This window comes from Oryctolagus cuniculus, chromosome 1 (genome assembly GCF_964237555.1).
Source record: "Oryctolagus cuniculus chromosome 1, mOryCun1.1, whole genome shotgun sequence".
Classification (NCBI taxonomy): Eukaryota; Metazoa; Chordata; class Mammalia; order Lagomorpha; family Leporidae; genus Oryctolagus; species Oryctolagus cuniculus.
In genome coordinates this window covers 138192876-138212805 of record NC_091432.1, presented here as the reverse complement: position 1 = coordinate 138212805, position 19930 = coordinate 138192876, and the positions used below count along the sequence as shown (strand labels likewise).

Genomic DNA, 19930 nt, shown 5'->3' with positions numbered 1-19930 from the left:
TAAGCCCTCGGGGTCTTGACATAGGGGCCGCTGCGTGTGCAGCTGTGGGGCGCACGGCCAGGGTCCTGGGAAAAGACCCGCATCTGGCTGGACTATTTATATCCCACAAAGAGCCCGTTTGTCTTTGCAGAGAGTGGACATGTGGTGATGCTGTCATCCACACGAGTGGAGACTGTGAAATGAGCCTTTCATGCCGGGGCTCTCTGGGAGTGTCTGGCACGTTTCCATCCAAGTGCGGGGACCTCGTGGTCCTGCATCTGCCCGCTACGGTATGAGCTGCGCAGGTCACCGCTCCTCGGGTCCTGGTGTCAGGTGGCCTGGCTGGCCCAGGTAGGCAAGCCCCACCTGCCTGTTACTACCATATGATGCTGGGAGGAACAGTCCTCTGCGCCCCCTTACACGGGGGCATTAGGGCCTTGGCAGGGGAATCTGAGGCCTAGAATGGGACCTGCGGGTCAGATGTGAGAGTCGGATGGTGACCAGTACCAAGGCAGGAGTAAGAGACAAGGGGACAGGTGTAGTTCTAGAGGAGTAACTGGTATGTTTCACAGAGAAGGGATGCTTGGTTGTGCCAGTGTGGGGAGCAGCAGGTGCAAAGGCCCTGAGAGAGGTGGGTGTTTGACTTAGGTGTTCTGGGAATGTTGTGAGGGGGTCGGGAGCCGAGGCAGAGGCAGGGAGGGTGTGTGCAAGAGGAGCTGTGTGGTTCGGCAGCTTGTCAGCACTTGGGGATACTGAGACAGGAAGGAGGGGACGGAGACCCCTGGACACTGGGGAGCATCAGTCAAAGCAGGGGGTGCCGGGTGTGGAGGTGGCGAGGTGATGGTGGGCGGGCGTGTGAGCCTCCTTGTCTCAGTAGAGGTGGGTATGGCCACTGGGCTTTTGGGGTGGTGGAGCAGAGGTCATTGCTGCAGGCTGGGGGGGCGGGGTTCCTAGCAGGTGGCCCGAGGGTGCTCTGAAGCTGTGGCCTGGGCAGGTGGAGAGCCGGAGGCTGCACTAGGCTGAGCCGTCTAGGAGGCTTTGGGGGGGCAGCGTGGTCCGGGGATGCATGAAGCCCATGGTGCTTACTGGGGAGGGAGTTGCTGGGGATAGCAGGTGGGGCATGGGGAGACAAGGTCTGGGTCCCTGAGCGGAGGCATGTTTGTAGCTTCCCCTGCCCTGCGCCAGCCTCCGTCACAGTTGCGGGGACAGGTGTGGTCTGGGAGGCGGCAGGTGAGACAGACAGATGGGGAGTCAGACACGAGAAGAGAAGCCGTATGGGGACACGAGAATCTTGTGCCATCTGCTGTGATCCTGTGGGGCGCAGTGCTGCTCCCACGAGGGTACCCCCCAGCCAAGCCTATGAGTTCTCTGAGCTGGATGCAGAGAGAGGGGAGCACAGGCACAGAGCCCACCCAAGCCCACCCATGGCGTGGGGGTCAGGGACCAGAGGCAGGTGCCCCCCCCCCCCACACAAGGGCCAGCCTCCCCATAGGCTGCTCCTGCCACTGCCTTGTTGTATTTTAAAGCAACGTGTTTGTTATTTTGTAATTGTCCATGTTTATTATGAGGCACAGTGAAATGTTTTGGCACATGTGTGCAACGTGCAATGATCAAATCAGGGCCATTGGCTCGTGCACACGTCATTTCTTTGTGGTAAGAACATTCAGGCCGGCGCCGCGGCTCAACAGGCTAATCCTCTGCCTTGCGGCGCCGGCACACCCGGTTCTAGTCCTGGTCAGGGCACCAGATTCTGTCCCGGTTGCACCTCTTCCGGTCCAGCTCTCTGCTGTGGCCCGGGAGTGCAGTGGAGGATGGCCCAAGTGCTTGGGCCCTACACCCACATGGGAGACCAGGAGAAGCACCTGGCTCCTGGCTTCGGATCAGCGCGGTGCGCCGGCTGCAGTGCGCGGGCCGCAGTGGCCATTGGAGGGTGAACCAACGGCAAAGGAAGACCTTTCTCTCTGTCTCTCTCTCTCACTGTCCACTCTGCCTGTCGGGGGGGGGGGGGGCGGGGAGAACATTCAGAATCCTCTCTTGGAGCTACTCTGAAGCACCCGATATGATACGGTTGACCAGGGTAACCCTGCAGAGCGCAATGTGGTCCTCCTGTCTGGAACCTTGGGATGCTGTACCTCCTTGCCTTCTCCCCTCTCCCGCGTCTGGTAGCCACGGTTCTCCTCTGGATTCCTGGAAGATGAACTTTTCTCTCTCCCGCGGATGAGGGCGATCATTGCAGTCTTAGTCTTTCTGTGCCTGGCTTATGTCACTTAGCCTGCCTGTCCTCCAGTGTCCTCCGTGCTCTTGTGAAAGACCGCATTTCACCCCCTGTGTGGCAGAGTGGTATGCCGCGGTGTGGACAGGCCACGGTTTCTTCACCCGGGCATCTGTTGTTGGGCATTTGCTTTTTCGTTGTGCAAGAGGTGGCCAGCCCAGGTCTCGGAGGGCTCCTGCCTCCTGCCTCTGCGGGGAGCTCAGAGCCCGAGAGCTGTAGGAGCAGCCTTGCCCGGTCCCCTGCTGCAGGTGCAGGGGAGCCCTGTTGTGTTCTGCTGCCTTTTCTGGGCTGGGCAGACTCACAGTCTTGGACCAGGCCCTTTCAGAGCCAGAGTCCCAGGGTTTTTGGCCTTGTCCCCTGTTGTAGTTTCTGCCCCTGGGACCTGTACATGTGGCCTTCTGTGGAAATAAGGCGTTGGCAGGTGTGCCCCAGAGGAGGATCTGAGGTGGGGGGTGGTTTGGGATTCTCTGGTGGGCACTGCGTTCAGTCACCGGTGTCCTTTTAGGGGGAGGCAGAGGGCAGTCACCGGTGTCCTTTTAGGGGGAGGCAGAGGGAGAGGGGACATGGACACGAGGAGGAGGCCGGGTGGAGATGGCGTGGACATTGCAGGGGTGGGCGTGGTGGTGACGGTGATGTGTTAGCTTGGCTGGCCACGAGGCTCTCAGATGTGTGGCTGACCATTCTGAGAGTATCTGTGAGGCTGTTTCTGGATGGGATTAATGTGCTTTTAAAAATGATTGTTTTTTTTAAAAGATGTATTTATTTATTTGAAAGAGCACCAAAGAAGAGCAGAGAGAGAGGTCTTCCATCCCCGGGCTCACTCCCCAAATAGCTGCAATAGCTGGGTGCTGGGCCAGGCAGAAGATCAAGGAGCCAGGGTCGCCCATGTAGGTGGCAGGGGTCCAAGCACTTGGGCCGTCCTCCCCATCCTCCCCAGGCGCTTGAGCAGGGAGCTAGAGGGCAAGCAGAGCATCGGGGACTTGAACTGGTGCTCCAATAGGAAATGCCGGCGTTGCAAGCAAGCAGTGGCGTAGCCCTCTGCACCACAGTGCTGGCTGGAGAGGAGCTTTGAAATCAATGGCTTGAGCGCAGCAGGTGGCACTGCACAGTCCCGTCCATCGAAGGCTTGGGCAGAAAGAACAGCAAGACCTATGTTCCGAGAAAGAGGGTATTTCTCCTGCCTGATACCCTGTGACCTGAACCTCGGGCCCCCTGGTCTCCCTCTTGCAGACAGATCTGGGGGCTCTTCAGCCTCTGTAATTGTGTGACCCAGTTCCTTGTAATAAATGTCTGTGTGTGTGTGTGCGCGCATGTGCATCTTGTTGGCTGTGTTTCCCCGGGGTCCCTGACTCAGCCGAGACCGAGCAGCTGCGGGAGGAGGCCAGAAAGGGATTCCTCAGAGGGAGTGCCGTCCTGCTGACACCTTGGTTTCAGACTTCTGCCTCCGGAGCTGCCAGGGCACAGCTTCCTGTTGTTTTAAAGCCCGGGTCTGAAGTCGTTGGGGAGTGCTGCCTCAGGAAAACAATGCCCGCAGTATAAACAGTGCTCCCGTAAATAGCCCGGCCACAGGCGTGGGGCTGTCACTCAGTGGCTTGGACTTTGCACGTGGCACCGCTGGGTGCCAGGGTGTGTGTGTCTCTCTGTCTTACTAGATCTTGCCGGATGCTTTGCCAGGAAGATCGGACAGCGGCTCCTTCGCCTAAGCACGCGGGGCCCTCACTGCCAGCTCCCTCCCTCGGCAGTGGCGGCAGGTGTCTTTCTGGTGGCTGGGTGTGCGGGGGCCTCGTGACAGCTCTGCTGGTTTGCTGGCCTCTTCCTGGAGCTGGGTGAGTTCGGCGTCTCCTCTCAGGGTTGCCCAGTGCTCGGGTGCTCCCATGCACACCTGCTGTGTTCTGCCACCCTGCTTCTGTCCAGGTGTTCACTGCCCTCCTGCCAACCTGTGGGGGCTGTTAGAGATATGTGTTAGAGGCATTGAGCCTCTGACTTGCTTCAGCTTTTTTTTTTAAAGATTTATTTATTTATTTGAAAGTCAGAGTTACACAGAGAGAAGGAGAGAGAGAAAGGTCTCCCATCCACTGGTTCACTCCTCCAATTGGCCACAATGGCCAGAGCTCAGCTGATCTGAAGTCAGGAGCCAGGAGCTATTTCGGGTCTCCCATGCAGGTGCAGGGACCAAGGACTTGGGCCATCCTCCACTGCACTCCCGGGCCACAGCAGAGAGCTGGATTGGGAAGTGAAGCAGCTGGAACTCCAACTGGCGCCCGCATGGGATGCCGGCACTGCGGGTGGGGGACTTTACCTGCTATGCCGCAGCACTGGCCCCACTTCAGCTTCTTCATGTATTTATTTGCGAGGCAGATAGAGAAAGCCCCCTGTAAAATGGTTTGCTCTTCAGCTGACCAGCATCCAGGAAGTCAGTTCAGGTCTCCCACATGGGTGGCAGGGACCACGCTACTTGAGCCGTCACCTGCTGCCTGCCAGGGTGTGTGCTGGGAGGAAGCTGGAATTTGGAATCCAGAATCAAACCGAGGCTCTCTGATATCAGATGCGGGCATCTTACTCAGCCTCACTGCTGAGTGCAGCACACGCCCCCTGTCTCTGCTTTGCAAAACATTTATTCCCGATTCCATTGTTTGCCAGTTGCTTTATTCACGTGTCAGTTGCCGACCAGATGAAATTCCTTCCCTGTCGGCTGGTAGGGATGAGCACTGACTAAGAAGATGACAAGGGCTGCCTCCTGACTTGCTGGCTGGCATTTTGATGTCTGTGTGTTTGGGTTAAGCTGGGGCGTGTCTAGAATGCCGCTGCCCAGCGCCGAGTGACATGGCCGAGGGAAGTGGCCGCCCGGTCCTGTTTCCCTCCAGCGAGCCGGCACCGATTCATCAGCGAGCCGGCCTTGGCAAGGAATGGGACTTCGGCTTTGTGGCCTCTTGCGTTCTTATGCAAGCCAGGGACTCTCTGTCGCTCCCCACCAGCCTGTTAGTCTTGTCGCCCGTTCCTGCCACTTGGGAAGGGGCTGACGACGGGTGAGGGACCCAGGCTGTGCCCTGAGCGTGGTGAATGATGCAGTGGGGTGGGGATGCCAGGAGGGCTGCAGTGCGTGTTTCTCCCAGCTCCTAGAAGAGGCGGAGGTGGAAGGAGCCTGGTAGCTGTGCTGAGGAGGCCATGGGGATACGAGTACTGTGGGTTGTGTGTGTGTGCACGCGTGTGTGCGCACACAGTGAGCCCTGTGTTGGGATAATTTCTGGAGACTGTGAAATAAGTGAGATTGTAGTGTCCAAGGCTGTCAGGCTCTGAGTGGCAGATGAATCTGATGAGAAGGTAGCACTGGGGACCTCCTTTGGGCGTGGGTGTCTGTGTGCAGGTGACGTGGGTGCCCAAGCTGAGTGTGTGCAAGGTGGGGTCTGCAGGTGGGCACAGGCAGGTGCAGGGGGGTGGGTGTGACCTCAGGGTGGGCTGTGTCACAGGTCTCTGTGCCTGATCCTCAGCTGCCTGGCCCTGGGCCCTCCCTCCCCGCATCCGGTGCCCCGCGGTTCCCAGATGCACTGCCGGAGCTCTGAGTGTGTTGAGGTCAGGCCCTCCTTCTGCCCCGGCCCTGCTTGAGCTACTGGTGGAGCTGGAGAGAGCTCAGGGCTCACTCCACACAGGACCACCTTCCCGGGGCACAAGGAAGCTCTGGCTCCAGGGTGGGCGTGGGCAGGGTGGGGTCAGCCAGGTGCCACGGGGTCAGGGCTGCCCAGCCAATCGCCGGCCCGGGCAGGCCCTCCTCTGGCAGTGGCTGCTGGCTCAGCCTGCTCCTGGCCGGGTGGGTCCAGGCTGTGCCTTACAGGGCTGGCTCAGTGTCTCCCGGACACCTGGCGGCTCCGCAGGAACAACCGGACGGTGGCACAGCTGCTCTGAGGTCAGCGAGGGGGTGGATGGGACCTGGGCCCCACAGGAAGGTGGCGGGGGCAGGGGGGGCCTGGGCCCCAGGGGCGTGCCTGCACTTCTGTATGGTTCTTTATTCAGCCTCCCACACGGCCGCAGCTGCAGGGTGCCTCCAGGTGCAGCAGGGGCCTGCGTTTCTCTGGGGGGCTTCCTGGGTCTGGGCTCTGTGCTCAGGTTCCAGGGGGAGGTCATGCATCAGGACGTCTCACAGTGAGCCTGAGGGAGGTCCTTGGTGGGGTCCCATGGGGGTGCACAGAGCCTTAGCACAAGCAGGCAGTGGGGGCAGAGTCCTGGGTGGAGGGCAGCTTGCGGGGTGGCTGTGGGGGCGTCCACCTGCTACTGAGCCCGGTCTGTGCAGGGATCACCTGTGGCTCCGGCCTTGGTGAAGGGCCTGTCCTGTCATGGGCCGAGTTGCCCCTGCAGGTGCTGGCCGGTGCTTCTCGTTTCTGGGCCTATAGCCATTGGTGGTGAGCCCCCCATGTGTGTCCAGTATGCGTGTCAGCAGCTCCTGTGGGATGGGGCTGTGGAAGGGGCCCTCGTTTGTCTTTGCGGATTGTCCCCTGATGTCTACATCTCCAGCAGGTGTGGGAGAAGGATTCTTCTCAAGCCGTGGTTTCCGGTCACACCTGCCCCTCCCTCCCTCCCTGCCGCCCAACCTCTGGCTCCTGTGAGATTCTGCCCTACCCTCTGCACGCCTCCCTGCCCAGTCTCCCCGCAGAGCTGTTTGCATTGGACAGGCAGCTCCTTCCTTGTCTGGCAGGAGGGCCAGCGGGCCTGTGGGGGCGCAGGCAGGCCCCACTGCCCTCACGGCAGCCACGGAGCCTGCCAGCCCCACTGAGCTTTTCTTGTGGCTCTGGCTGCTGCCCTTGACCCCAGGCCAGGTGGGGGCTGAGGATGAGGCCTGGGCCAGCCTGCCAGGGAAGGAGGAGCGGTCGCAGCTTGCTGGGTGCTGCTGGCAGGGAGGTGGCATCAGCTCTGTGCTGACGTTGGTGCACACCCCTGCCGGCTGGATGCCATCGGCCGTGTTACATAACAGAGCCTGGCTTTGCAGTGCGGTGGGGGAGAAGGGAGCTGGTTAAACACAGCTTGGTCGGGGGGAGGGGGTGGCGAGACCCATGAAGGGCTGGCAGTTTCTCTGCTGTCACTTCTGCATATCTGTGCCCCTCGCAGTGGTTGGCCCCTGGGCGAGGGTGGGTGTGGCAGGTGCCCCTGCTGCCCTGCTCCAGCCCTGTCAGAGGCCAGAATAAAGCAGGCATTTAGCTGGGGCCCAGGTGGGATGGAAAGCTGGGAGTGAAGCCGTTGCCCCAGCATTTTGGCTGAAATGACAGAGGAGGGTGCTGAGGACCCAGAGTTGAACATTCATGGCCTCCAGGTGGGTCTGAGCCCCAGCTCAGGACTCGGAAGGCCCAGGAGAAGCCCCCACCCTGTGGCATCCATCTCCTTATCTCCTGTTCTTCTCATGGTCAGGGCTGCATCTGGAGACAGCCATCTGGACACCACCTGCCACAGGCCCATGAGCACTGGGGCCGGGCCCATCTGGATTCTGTGGCCGGAGCTCAGGGCAGCCCCTTGCTGTCAGCCCCTGGCCTCCTGCTTCGCCCACAACGCAATGGGCTTGCTCACCCCAGGACCGGACTCGCCGCTCCTTCTTGCAGGGCCATCCCTGGGGAGAACTCCCAGTGGCCTGTCCACCAGGCGGTGACTGCGGCTGCCCTGAGCTGCCTGGGTGTATGGAGGGGGAGGTCGGGGCCGGGGGTGCGCACTTTGTAAGGTCTGGGGGTTTGGGTCAATGCAGGTCTTCCCTGTGGGAGGCAGGACTGCTAGGGCCTGGACCAAGATAGTGACGACAGAATTTAGGATTGGTGTACAGCGTGGGGTGTGGTGCCAGCTTGAAGTGGTTTGCGGAAGCCCAGGGGTGTGGCTCGTTTGTAGAAGGACCCGTTGCCCTGAGCAGGCTGTGGGTCAGGTGCAAAGCCAGCGGCAAGGCTCTGTGGACAGTCCTGGCTCCTCCTCCCTCAGGCCTCAGCTCAGGGCTGACCAGGACCCCACATCCACTGCCCATCTCTCAGCACCCGTGGACCCCCACAGGGGACCAAGCGTGGACACATGTGCACACACCCCGGGCATCCAGGCCCCTCACCCGCTGACTGACAGGTACGTCCAGTCCCATTCTGTTTTGCATCACGAAGCACACGCCTGGTCTGCTGCAGGTGCTTAGGGAGAATTTGCGGGTGGTTTTGTGCAAGGTGCTGGGGAGCGGGGTGGGGTGGTGACTGAGACCTCCTTTTTTCTGGGAAACCAGAGGATTCTTTTCTCCAGAAGGGCCTGGCTGTGTTGGGGGTGGGTGGGTAAGAAGGGGATATAAAGACTGCCAAGACAGAGGGCCCAGCCCAGGGGAGCAGCCGAGGGTCGGGTGCATAGGATGTGGGTGGAGAAGCGGCTGGTCCTGTACCTCTGGGTACATAGTTGGGGTTTTCATCAGAGGGCAGCGTGGAGCCGTAGATGGGTTTACAGCATGTTGTGGGCAGCCTTGTGTTTTGTAGGGAGATACCGGGGTGGCTGTGTGAGGCCCAGAGTAGGGCACTGGGCTGGCGAGAGATCCAGGAGAGGGCAGAGTGGTCACTGCTGGCTGGCCGGGAGCAGGGAGTGGCCCTGGACAGGGGTGGTGGGGGAGACACCAACTGATGGGACCCCAGGCCTGTCCTGGGTGGGTGTAGGGGGAGGGGCGCAGGCTGGGCAGCTTGTCGGGAAGTCAGTGTGGTGCTCAGTGTGGGCTGTTCCTGGTGGGAGGAGGGCAGGTGCTCTGCTTCTGCCCCGGTGCTGGTGCCGACCCTGGCGGTGGGTGTGTGCACTTTGCAGCTATGACGAGGGGGGACCAAGGGGCTCTGCCCTGGCAGGGACTCATTCCACGGTGAGCTCTTGGGCTAACTGGAGTGAATCTGTGCTGACAGTGGATACTGAGATTTGGGGGGCTGGAGTGTGGCTTGGCTGGTTTTCGTTCTGCAGTGGGGGGGGGGGACTTGTTCAGTTTGTTCACTCACCCTTGAAAGCAGAGAAGCTGTGCCTGTACACCCACGTTTGAAAACAGAGCCTTGCTCCCTTATTTTGCCGTACATCTCACTGACCCCTGGTCGGGGGTCCAGGTCGCCAGGATGGCTTTGGGTCTGTCCACAGTGATGGCGGAAATGGAGTTGAACGTTAGATGACAAATGCTGGTGTTTGAAACCTTCTGCTTCCTTTTAGCTGATTAGAAAAGCCTCTCTCTCTCTCTCTCTCCTCTCTCTCTCTCTCTCTCTCTCTCTCTCTGTGTGTGTGTGTGTGTGTGTGTGTGTGTGTGTGTGTTGGGGGGTGGATCTCTAGTCACAGAAGCGATATTCTTCCTGAACTGGCAGTTTCTCCTAACAGGACTGTGGCTGTAAGAACATTGCTTTCAGGGCTAATTATGGTCGTAGCAATTGATGGCCCCCAGTGGTCTCTGCTCAGCTACTGGGTCTCAAAGAGGATGCGGAGAGAAGCCCTGTTCTGAGAACATCTTGAGACAGTAAAGCAGTTTGTGAAGGTTCTCAGGCTGCATAAATCACAATCATGTCTCGTCCGAGGGCGTAAGGAACACGTGGGTTTATCGCCTCCAAATAGCTTCAAGCCAGAACCGCTTTTGTCTCCCGGATGGCAGAAACCTGAGGTCTCGTGACCCGGCTCTCAGCTCCTGCTGCGGGCGGTGGGCTTTATCTAATTTCCTAGCCCTGGCTCTGTCATCACAGTGAACGAACCTCATCACGCTGGTGCCGACCCTGGCTGCGTGACGGCAGCCACCCTGAGCCCTGGGCGGCCACGGGCGCTGAGTGTCGCCCCTGAGACCTGGGCGGCCACGGGCGCTGAGTGTCGCCCCGGAGCCCTGGGCGGCCACGGGCGCTGAGTGTCGCCCCGGAGCCCTGGGCGGCCACGGGCGCTGAGTGTCGCCCCGGAGCCAGACCAGGGCAGCCGCCAGCGAGGACCCCAGCTTCGCCATCTGCTTCTCCACGCTGAAGCCTGGGCCCGGAGTCAGGCCTGGAGGAGGGCGTCGCGGGATGCCTGGGCGGGCCATTCTCCGCAGAGCCCTGGTGGCAGCTCCTTCTCGGCTCTCGGTGATCCCCGCTGCCTCTCTCTGCTCCATTGGTGATTAGATTGCCCTATCGGAAAGGCAGGAAGCCCTGTGGGTGCTGTTTGCTCAGCCGGTTGCATGAACTCGTGTGTGTTTTTTGTTGTTGTTGTTGTGTTTTTTTTTTTTTTTTTTTTTGACAGGCAGAGTGGACAGTGAGAGTGAGAGAGAGAGACAGAGAGAAAGGTCTTCCTTTGCCGTTGGTTCACCCTCCAATGGCCGCCGCGGCCAGCGCACTGCGGCCGGTGCACTGAGCTGATCCGAAGCCAGGAGCCAGGTGCTTCTCCTGGTCTCCCATGCGGGTGCGGGGCCCAAGCACTTGGGCCATCCTCCACTGCCCTCCCTGGCCACAGCAGAGAGCTGGCCTGGAAGAGGGGCAACCAGGACAGAATCCGGCGCCCCGACCAGGACTAGAACCCGGTGTGCCGGCGCTGCTAGGTGGAGGATTAGCCTATTGAGCCGCGGCGCCGGCCGACTTGTGTTTTAGACCAGAGCAGTGAGCCAGGCAGCTTTCCTGTGGTTTCGCTGCACCTGTCAGATGGACACAGCTGTCCTTCCTTCCAGGCTGGGGGCCCGGGATGCTGCTGTGGGGTGACCCCAGGCCTTGTAGTCTCTGCCTCCTGCTTACTCTTCTGTGCCCCCCACCCCGGGGTGGGGCGGGTGTGCAACCCTGTGGCCTACCGATGGTTCTTTCCGGTTAGATGCCACTGCCCACCATAGCTAGCAGCACACTGCACACTACCTCCAAGTCTGCCCTCACCACCACTGCTTCACGGAGATGCCAGGGCCATCCCTGGTCCCCACGGGCTGCATGACCTACCTGGGCCTCCCCTGACCACCTAAGGGGCCCCTCCGGGCCTGCCCCTGCAGCCCCACACTCTAGGACCGTGCACAGGGAGAGCCTGGGAGATGAGGGCAGCCTCCATCCTCCAGCTGCACCCCGGAGTGCTGGGAGACCCCGTGTCCAGGCCTGCGTGGTCCTTAGGAATGAGGAGCTTGACCCTGACTGTGCCTGGTGCCTTGCTGTGGGTGCTAGGCGGAGTAGCTCCTCTCCTTGGGTCTGCCTCCCCTCCAAGGCGGCCTGTCTCCTCCTTCCTCAGCCCCGGGCTGGGCCCTGCCCCACAGCCCCTGAATTAGCTACACAGGAAAACAATGGGGCCTACATGTGGAACAGCGTGCTATTTACAGGGAGGAGAATGGGGACCGGCTTGTCCCACGACCTGCGGCCACGGCCACCATGGGGCCTTGTCCCTGCTGTTGAAGGCTGCCTTGTTGTGGCCCCAGCAAGGGCCCTGCACCCAGGCCTGGCTGCACCCCCTCTGATAACACAGCCCCCGCAGCCCCCATGGGCAGTGCAGCCGTGCAGGGGCGGCAGAGGGATCTGCGGGCCAGCACGGGACCGGGCGCACAGCCCCGGGAAAGGTGAGGCCACCTGGGCGGGCAGGCGGGCGGGCTTGGGTTTTCCCTGCCATGTGTGGAAGCCGGCTCATTTTCCCGTTTCTCCCTGCTCCCTGGGGTTGGACGAGTGAGCTCAGGAGGAGTCCTGCCTTCTCACCAGCAGTGGCTGCTCCAACAGACGCCACAGCCACCCAGGGGCTGGCACTTCGGAATGCCTGCTGTCTGGAGGAGTCTGTCTGTCCAGCTGTCTCTCTCTCTTTCTCTCTGTCTGTGGGCAGCTGGTCAGGCTGACATCCCAGAGGCTGAGAAGCCAGTGGTGCCCCTCGGCCTGAGTCTGCCCGGGTTTCTTTTCCCCGGACGGTTGACTTGAGTCCCCAGGGGACCCGTCCCCGCAGCTGCAAGGCTGGCGGAGCCGGTGGCTTCCTTTACTGTGTGCGTCTGCATTGGCCTCTGCTCTTCCGCAGCTCTGTAAAGACAGGGTGGTGGCTGCGGGCACGGAGCCTGCCACCGCGGGTGTGGCCGCTGCTGCTGGCCAGGCGCGCCGCACCGTGGGTGGAACCTGTGGGACTGGCTCTGCACAAAGCCTCAGGGGCGGCTGCCGGCCCCAGCTTTGCTGACACAGCCCCGGGTGGCCTCACTGGGTCGCCGGGTTCTGTCAGTGGAGGTGCACGCCGGGCAGCCTGTCCAGCCAGAGAACTGGGGAGGGAGCCCTCCCTGGGGGCCGGGGGCAAGCTGCTGGCTTGCAGGAGCAGGGTCTCTAGAATTGACATGGGAATGGGGCCGTGAATGGGGGTGCCCTAATCCTCCCCAAATTGGGGTAAAATTTGCATCTGAATGAGCCACCTAGTCCAGATTCCCTTGGAATGTGCCTGTTTCCTTGTTGTTTTCCAGGTCATTTGCATTTTTCCTAAGCCCTAGTGCTTGCAGTTTAGGCTTCCTTAAGCCTGACTGCCTGGCTCCTGCCTTTTCCTAGCCCAGGTGTCTGCCCTCGAGTGCCTAGGGTGCTGCACAGCAGGGGACACAAGCCCCCACCCCAAGCTCCCCTGTCCCACCCCTCCCCCACTGCCAGCAGTGGAGCTGAGCCCAGCCCTCTGGCAGACTCATTCTGCTCTCAGATGGGCTTCCCACTATTAAAAGAATGTGTGTTAATGACGTCCCAGCATTGGACAGGGCGCCTACAAATTCAAGGTCTTTTCTAGAAAAGAAGGCAAAAAGGAGTTGTGCCCATGCTGGGCTGCGTTCCCTGGCCCCTGGCCCCTCAAGGGCCCCAGCTGAGCCTGGGGGCTCTGTGGCTGCACCACCCTGGGACACAGGACACAGGACGCTGAATAAGAAAGTCTTTGCAGATGGGATTAAAGTAAAGGAGATTAGAAGGATGTTTTGGATTACCCAGGTGGGCCCTAAATGTAATCACAAGGTTCCTTTTTTTAAAGATTTATTGATTTATTTGAAAGAGTTACCCAGAGAGAGAAGGAGGGGCCCAGAAAGAGTGAGAGAGAGAGAGAGAGAGAGAGGCAGAGAGGGAGGGAGGGAGGGAGAAGGGTATTCCATCGGCTGCTTTATTCCCCAACTGGCCGCAACAGCTGGAGCTGCACTGATCCAAAGCCAGGAGCCAGGAGCTTCTTCCGGGTCTCCCACGTGGGTGCAGGGGTCCAAGCACTTGGGCCATCTTCTACTGCTTTCCCAGACCACAGCAGAGAGCTGGACTGGAAGTGGAGCAGCCGGCACTACAGGTGGCAGCTTTACCCACTACGCCACAGCAGCAGCCCCCGCAAGGTTCCTTTATGAGAGGTAAGATGATGCTATATTGTTAGTAGAGAGAGGAAAAACTTGCCCTCCGCCTTCGGAAATTCTGTTACTGGCGCGGGCAAATTAAGCTGACGAAAGATTGACAGGAGAAAAGGCATATGAGTTTTAATATTTTTACGTTCACGGGTGCCTCACGGACACGATGTGAAAATCCAGAGAAGCAGTGCGACCCAGGGGCTTAGATGTCATTTTAACCACGGGTGCTGCGTTTTGCAGACCCAGCTTGTGCCATCCTGCTCTTGCTAGTCGGGCACAGGGGAATCCCTTTCCACGAGGCAATTCGGGTCACTGTTAAAAAGGGAAAGACTGCCTGGCTTTGAGGCAGACAGAACAGAGCTCCATACTGCATCTCAGTACCTTCAGCTCAGATGAATCCTTATGCATGTATTGGCCTTGAAGATGGAGCAAGGCAGCCAGAGCCCAGACCCGGGCAGGGCATGCGCCGCGCGCACAGATGTCCTGCCTGCAGAGCCGTGTGCATGGAACTGAGGGAGCAGTGTGGGCAGGAGGGGCTTCCTGTCGGGGTACCCAGGAAGTGGAACCTGCCCGCTCAGTGGCCTCCCCACGGGGGTGCTTGGGCACCGGGGCGCAGCACTGCTGGGCACAGGTGGGAATGTAATATCCCTGGACCTCTTTGCAAAGTGGTCTGAGAAGGGCCGGTGTCCATCTGTCGCTCTGTGCTGGGCTCACAGGAGCTCAGCCTCTCCCAGTCTTGGGGCTGCCGCTGCCCTGGCTGGGAGCCACTGTGCCATCCTCCACCCAGCGGAGCAGCCGAGATGGGCTGCTTGGAGATTCTTCTCTCCCTGCAAGAAAGAATTCAGACATGAGGTAGAGCGTAGTGGTGAGTGAGGTGGCAAAGTTTAATTACGAGAAATATACCTGGCCGGCGTCGCGCTCACTAGGCTAATCCTCCACCTGGTGGCGCCGGCATACCAGGTTCTAGTCCTGGTCAGGGCACCGGATTCTGTCCCGGTTGCCCCCCTTCCAGGCCAGCTCTCTGCTGTGGCCAGGGAGTGCAGTGGAGGATGGCCCAAGTGCTTGGGCCCTGCACCCGCATGGGAGACCAGGAGAAGCACTTGGCTCCTGGCTTCGGATCGGCGCAGTGCCATGGTGGCCATTTGGGGAGTGAACCAACAGAAGGAAGACCTTTCTCTCTGTCTCTCTCTCTCACTGTCTAACTCTGCCTGTCAAAGAGAGAGAGAGAGAGAGAGAGAGAGAGAGAGAAATAGACCTGATAGACCTGATAGGTGAGTCTGAAAAGAACCAAGCACCCGGTCCGTTTCTGTGCACCTGAGTATGGGTCCCCGTTTCTCCTGCCATCCTTCTCTATTCTGGAAATTGTGGGTGGGGTCCTCTGGGTGTGCAGTTCCCAAAAATCCTCTCAAGATCTTTGCCAGCAGTGCTAGGGGACCTCATAGCCCCCATGGTGCAGGATGGGGGCACTGCCCGGAGCTGTCCCCGGGGAGAGGGCTGAACCCACTCCCCCCCCACAGGGTCACGGAACAGGAGTAGTTCCTGCAGGTGCACTCGCTGCTCTGCGTTCAGGGCTCGCTCCCTCGTTCCGTTGCACAAACATTCCTTTTCTTTAAAAATTCCCATTTTCCTTAAAAAAAAAAAAAAAACTCCCCATTTTCTTAGGCCCCTCTTACTCATATAGGCTAATGTCTGTCTCTCTACCCTAGCACCTGGAGCCCTTGCCCAGCCCCAGGGGTGCACCTGCCACCCCTGACGGCCGACTCGGGTGCCTTCTCCCTGCTCGTGGGTTTCGGGGGATTCCACATCCGAGCCCCCGGTGTGGCCACGCAGCTGCGCTGAGCTGTAGAGGATGTGCGTTTGCTCCTGAGGCCCTCTCCCCGTTGTGGACGGATGTTCTTGGCTCGTGCGAGCTGTTTCCTGGCGATTTGATGGGCTAAGTGTGAGGTAAACACTCTCTGCTGTATTACCCGTGCTCACCCAGCTGGCTCAGCAGGAAGCCGTATTCCTGACCCCGTGAACTTGGTTTTCCGTAGAAAGTGCTGTCTGTGGTGGGACTGGACGTCCCGCACTCCGCTGCTGTGTGTGTGTGTGTGTGTGTGTGTGTGTGTAAGCAGTGTGCCCTTCTGCCTGCGGTACTGTGGACATTGTCCACGCTCGTGCCTGGCAGGTGGTGGTCACACCAGGTATTTCCAGAGTCTGGGCTGGGCTCAGTCTATGCCAGCTCCTGCCCTGGGGCTCTCTTTTGTTTATCACCTTGTACTATAACTTGGGACACACACACAACCCCACACCATGTGCATACATGTGAACTACACACTGCACACCCACATGCACACACACACACACACACACACACGTGTTCTGGCGTACCTCGGATCTTCTCCAGTAGTTAGTCTGGAGGCCATGGCTGGCAGATCTTGGTGGGGAGAGCAGTCTTAGCCTAGAGGGTGACCAGCATCCTTCTGCCAGTGTCCTCGCTTCCAGAAGCTTCCTGGCGCCAGCTCGTGCTGGACTGTGGCCTCTGCCTAAACCGCTCCCCAATCCCAACACTGCTTCCTTGCATGGGTGCCTGAGCAGCTGTGTGCAGGACAGGCCTGGCTGCAGCGGTGACAGACAGGGTAGCCTTTGTCACTTGTTCTGCTGCCGTGGCTGAGGTCTTGACACGTAAGGAGCTGGAGGCGATGTCAGATCCGTGCCTCATCTGTCTGGCAGCTGGAGCAGGCCGTGTGCAGCACGGGGCTCGTGGACATGTCCCCGTCCCTATCTGCGGAGCCCTTCTGAGCGTGGTGCCCCTGTGGGGCTCTGGCTGGAGCTGCTCTGGTGACCCTGAGAGGCGCGGTCCCGGCTGTGAGCCCATGCCCCGGGGCCCTGTGCTGTAGTGCTGTAGTGGTGGGGAGGGCGCTTCTGTTCTCCCTATGCTGCCTGTACCCCGGGGCCCTGTGGGCTGCTGGCGGGTGCTGATCACTTCCACTGGAAACTTGCCCTTGGCGACGTGCGGGGATGCAAAGGCCCTCCAAAGGGGGGTGCTCTGCAAACCCGAGGGTTGGCTACAACAGTTGGCTGTGCCAGTCTCTGGCAACCCCCATCCCCTTGGCTCCCCCCCCCGTGCTCCTCCGACCCCTGGGAATTCAGGACATGCGCCTTGGGAGTCAGAAGGCAACAGTGTGAGATGCTTATTGGCTGGGTTGACAATGCATCATCCAGCATGGGAGCCCCTCCGTGCCTGTTGGGGACCCCTCCCCACGAGCAGGACCCTGCTGTGCCTGCGATGCTACAGTGGCCCCACGGACACGGTCGTGAAGGACCCTTTGTCCTGCAGCACCAGATCTGTTTCTCCTGTTGGGATCAGCAAGACCGGAAGCTCGAGGTAGGCGTCGCAGGAGGAAGGAGCCGGACAGGCTCCCCAGGGTCCGCTGCATCTGCCTCTTACTGCAACTGCCGCCATCGTCCTGAGCTTGCACCTGTGAACAGCCCCTTGCCCTCAGCTCTCAGCTCCCGAGCCCCCTGGAGGGGTCCGAGTGTGTGCACCCAGTCCAGCAGAGCAGCGCAGAGGAAGCCCCAGGGGTGGTGAGGGGGTCAGTGACGGGGCCACCTGCCTTTGCTCTCAGCGCGTCAGCTCCTGATGTCACGGCGGTTGTGCAAAGCTTGTCCGCAGTTGGCTCCCACGTGCTCCCGTGAGGCTACCGACCTGTGTTTCTTTCCCATTGTGTTATGAGAGCAGGGATCGCAGGGTTGCACCCCGTGCCTGCCACCAGACCCCAATGTCAGTCCTGGGGCTGGCACCTGGTGGCCCTGGTGGGTGTGGGGAGGGCATAGCAGGAGTGCTGAGGTCTCAGCTCAGAGACGCTCCTGCACCCGGCTGCTGGGCTGCTGGCTTTGTGCTGGTCCCTTTGTGAGCCTCATTTCTCCTGAGATCCACACAGCAGACCTTAAAATCTGCGTAGTAGGGACCGGTGTGGTGGTGCAGCAGGCTAAGCCACTGCTTGCAACACCACATCCCTTATCGGAGTGCTGGTTTGTGTCCCAGCTGCTGCATTTCCTAGCCAGCTCCCTGCTAATGCACTTCATAATGGCTCGAGTGCTTGGGTCCCTGCCACCCATGAAGGAGCCTCAGATGGAGTTCTAGGCTCCTGGTTTCAGCCTGGGCCAGCCTTGGCCATTTGGGGAGTGAACTAGCAGATGGAGGATCTCTCTCTTCCTACCTTTTAAATAAGCATATGAAAGAAAAGAAAAGAAAAGAAAAGAAAAGAAAAGAAAAGAAAAGAAAAGAAAGAAAGAAAGAAAGAAAGAAAGAAAGAAAGAAAGAAAGAAAGAAAGAAAGAGGGAGGGAGGGAGGGAGGGAGGGAGGGAGGGAGGGAGGGAGGGAGGAAGGAAGGAAGGAAGGAAGGAAGGAAATCTTAGTAGTCTATACAGCAACCACAGCCAGTACTGGAGATGGATTTTGACTGAGTTTTTTTCCATAAGATAGTGATTTCTGACCACCAGGGCTGCTGACTCATCCTGGTTACTAAATATTTCAGAATTTATAAAGTGATTTCCAAGTGCACGCAGATGTCAGAGGCAGCTGGCAGCCGTGGGCCGCTGCTAGGGAGGTGCTGGTGGGTGGCTGTGCCTGTGCCTGTGCCTGCCGAGCCTTGCTCCCTCCGTGGCTCATGGTGCTGAGTGGGCACGGGAGTGGGCACTTGGGAAGGCAGCACCCTCCCGGGTGTGCATGGCAGCCAGCAGGACTGCCCCATCTGGACCTGGCTTTTACAGGCCAGTTTTGTGTGACACTTGGTCCTCCTCTTTGCACCTTGCTGCTCTTTCTGCTATGGGATATGGGTTCATGTCTTCCAGAGAGACCACTTTGAGCATGGGTAGGTCACTTTCATGTGTCAGTACCCTGGGAAGCAATGCCTATGGCCAGGTACCCTCAGGTGAGTTTGTGGCCAGGTGCTCCACAGGTAAACACATAGCCAGGTGCTGTTACAGTGAGCAAGTACTGCCCTGTGGAACAGGAAGTTAAGAGCTGAGGCATGAGCTGCAGCAGGTGCACAGACGTGGGCAGTCTCTTCCCTGGCCCCCAGTGTCTCTGGGGGAAAGTCATTGAAGAGAGAGTGCAGTGTCCCCCTGGGGAGAGCCGGTTGTTGGGGCTGCCACTTTTGCAGAGCAGGCACCGCGGCTGTGGCCAGGGGCTCTAGTTCACAGCGTAGTGTATGGCCCGAGACATTCTGCGATGGTAAATTTTAAAGATATTCTTGCTGATTGTAGTAGTTAGCGTTTATGATGCCGAGTGGTGCCGTAAGTAGTCTGGCATGGGCCAGCATTGAGAGTCCAGGGATAAGGAGCAGGTGCAGGTCACAGAGCTGGCTGGCCTGGACCTTGAACCCAGGGGCTACTGTCTACCAGTGGCTCTCTGCGAGGGAAGAAATGGGTACACAGAGCAGTACCAGTGTGAGGGTAAACTGAGGCAGACCCAAGGGAGGTGAGGACAGGCAGGTGAACCGGAGGTTGTGCTGGGTTTTCAAGGCATGGAGCCCAGTCTGGCTGAGGGGGTGCTGGGCGTGTATCCCAAGGATGGCAGGACTGCATTCAGGGGGCTCGGGGCCACCTTCCCGTTAGCTGGGACATGGTTGGGGGTAAGACTGTGACAGGAGAGAATCTGGGAGGTGTCTTGTTTGGAAGAAGCGTAATTGTTTCTAAGAATAAAAAAATGCCCACCATAGGCACCTAGGAGATCCCGGGAAGTCCAAAGCAGATGGGTAAAAGGCCCCTAAAACCTCACCTCCTACAACCAGGCACTGCTGGCCTTTTGGGGTACCTCCACCTGTGTGTGTGTGTGGGAGGTAGCCCCGTGGGGCCTGCTAGGTCAAATGTGGGGGGGGGGCAGGTGCTGGCAAGCCACACCTGGCCCTTCCTGGGCGTGAGTGTCCACGGCTGTTTTTCACGTGCACAAACTTATACTTAAGTTTTGTTTTATCAGCTCCTCTGTGCCTTTAATAATATGCTGGCGTTCTTGTCGGTAAGCATCCACTCGCCAACCGTGTGCCGTGTGTAGCATGCTCTGTCATTTATTTAACCAGTCCCTGATGGGTGCACGTTTGGGTGATAGGCTTTTACTGCAAAGGCATTGTGGAGATAAGCCTCCAGGCCCGGTGTCCTTGTGCACCTGTGGGGCTGCTGGGACCTAGGACATAGCCTGGAAGAGGCTGTAGGCTCCCTTCAGGTTGGTCTCTGCCCTTCTCCATGATCAAAGGCATCTGTGTTTGCCCTTAGCCAGGACAGTGGCCTCCCCCAGGGAGGCTGTCACGGTACATGGTCTCCTCCTATAGGAGCCACTGAACTCAGCCAGACCGGGGCCATCGCCCCTGTGTGCAAGGCGGGAGGGGGGGCCTGGGCAAGCTGCAGCAGGTGCTTCGTGGTTCTGACCTGCCTGTTGGAAGAGCATTGCT

The 19930-nt window shown here is 59.3% G+C and overlaps 1 protein-coding gene across 6 annotated transcripts in view; it reads left to right on the top strand.

Annotated features, from left to right (window-relative positions):
• SEMA4D (semaphorin 4D) overlaps positions 1-19930 on the top strand; it is a 127633-nt gene that overhangs the window by 43059 nt on the left and 64644 nt on the right. The window contains exon 1 of one of the 6 annotated variants that reach the window (XM_070049340.1): positions 3904-4077. The exons of 4 other annotated variants lie outside the window; for them this stretch is intronic. The gene's annotated coding sequence lies outside the window, so the exon portion shown is untranslated. Of the gene's footprint in view, positions 1-3903; positions 4078-6094; positions 6153-19930 lie in introns of those variants that run through there. One more of the 6 variants, XM_070049337.1, reaches the window with a different exon arrangement.